We start from the raw sequence: 2,345 nt of genomic DNA, 5'->3' as shown, positions 1-2,345 counted from the left end.
CAAAATTGTTAATTGTTAATTCCATTATTAATTGACGATTCCCTGCCCTCATTTCTTGTATATATATATATATAAAGATTGATTTAAAATGTAAAATTTAAAATTTGAAAATCCTCTAAAATGTTGGTAATTGAAAGATAGTAAAGGATCGTCCCCTTTGCTTGCATACATGTATACATATGTTTGTATGTATGTTTGTGCACTTATAGTAGAAAATGAAACTGATCCTGAAGTAAGAGACAAACAATTATGAAATTTAACCCGAACACCCTGCTTAGATACACACATGCATATATACATATATGCATATATACATGCACGCACACACAAACACACACACACACACACACACACACACACACGCACAAACACCCAAACCACTAGCTGCAACATTTGATCAAGAATTCAAATAAATATTGGTTAGGGAGAGTACATTCGCCTTAAAATATATTGAACTTAGAGTTTCTTACTATGTAAAAAACATGTATGCTATAAATTTAGATCTCTAACTTTGAGACTTGTTTTGCAAACGACTAATTCTAATACTGTAAAATCGAATAATAATTATCTTATCTGAATCTGATTTCGAATTGTAGATCCTATGCAGCGTACATTTATTTCAATTACTAAATAATTTATGTGCTACTTGAGCAGACACACTTTCTCTCCCGGCACACGTACACATATATATTTATCAACTCCACGGCCAAATACCAACATATTCGTAAGTAAACAGTATACTCACACATTTTATATTATTCTCATCGTTTGATTTATTTTCCGTTTTAACGTATACTGTTTCAAACTGTGTATGACAAAACTCATAAATATTATTTATTTCGTGTTTTCAGGAAGTTTTTTCTCATTTATTGTCGCATTATATATTTCCCACTATTTTAATAATGCATTTTATTAAGTCTAAAGCGGTAGGCATACGGTGTATAATTTATTGTTATATATATTTTGCATTGGCATATACAAATAAATGACACGAGGGCTAATTGTTTTTACTTCATTCAAATTGTTTATTAAATTGCATGCTGATTTGATTTATCTCTACGAACATGTATAAATATGAAATGAATGAATGTAAAGTGCCTTGACTTGCCTTCTATAGTAATCAAGTACTGAGACATGTGTGTGTTTGTGAATACACACACACACACACACATATACTTTGATACTTACATAGATTTCAGCCAGTATAGGTCCAGGCCATGTCTGACTTAATAGCACCACCTGGCATTGTCATTTAAATCAGGAATCGGACAACGTGGACCACTCAAGGAGAGAGTTCTAGTTTACAGATATATCTGGGTGTAAAAGGTTCATACGGGATTTTTTGAAGGAATTTGTCCAAAGATTTCTTCAACTTTATGGGGTCTGTTTCTGATTTAATGAATTTTAGTGAAATGTTAGAGAAAGCGGAGTGAATTGAGGTGAAATAATTGTGCCCTATTCTTGTGGTGTGATGCGTGTATGATTTATGTTGTGGGTGGTTAGCACGGGCTTCAAGTCTTGGGTGTATATATATATATATTCGTCATGATAGATCGCTAGCCACTACACATTCTTTATTTTCTCTCCTTGTTTCTGTGTTCCTTTCTGTGAAAGAGCATAGTCTCGAAACGTTAAAGACATTTTCACTTCCCGAGCGTTGAACTAATACATCTGTTTGTTGTGTACACTACATGTCCTCATCTTTTTCTTTTTTGTGAATTCTCCCCCTATACACACATACACGCACGCACACACACACACACACACACACACACACACACACACACACATACACACACACATATATATAATTGACAGAAAAGAGGAGAGTGGAGATTTCTTCACATCCAAAACGTTATTTTAAAAAGTTTTCTACAGCGTGTATAACACTGATATATTTATGTTTCGACTGCTGCAACTACGCATTGCTCCGTATGCAATTATGCATCCTAGAGGCTGCAATTTCATTAAGAGACCATTACGCCGTTTGAAAATGAACTAATTCAAATAAGCATCTCGTGTTTGTATTCAGTTGAAGGTGAAGGCGTTACTTTTCAAATACAATGGATTTCTGGTCTCATAATCACCCAACTGCCACCGAAACACGAAGGTCAGTTTTATATATGGAATAGAAAATTTCAGTAAAAATGTTTTGGATGCAAATAAATCTCCACTCACTTCTCCATTTACAGTTATATACTCTACAAAAGATTTGCAGTTCTGAACAGTAACGCGAAAGTACCCAACGAGTGTGGCTTACCAGTACCGCCATCACTTTAAGTACTATGCAATTGAACCGTTGTGGATAGCCAACATCTATAACTATTTGTGACATAATACGGTAT

This window comes from Octopus bimaculoides, chromosome 2, assembly GCF_001194135.2.
Source record: "Octopus bimaculoides isolate UCB-OBI-ISO-001 chromosome 2, ASM119413v2, whole genome shotgun sequence".
NCBI lineage: Eukaryota > Metazoa > Mollusca > Cephalopoda > Octopoda > Octopodidae > Octopus > Octopus bimaculoides.
The sequence above is the reverse complement of the archived record's forward strand: the minus strand, read 5'-3'. Positions refer to the sequence as shown.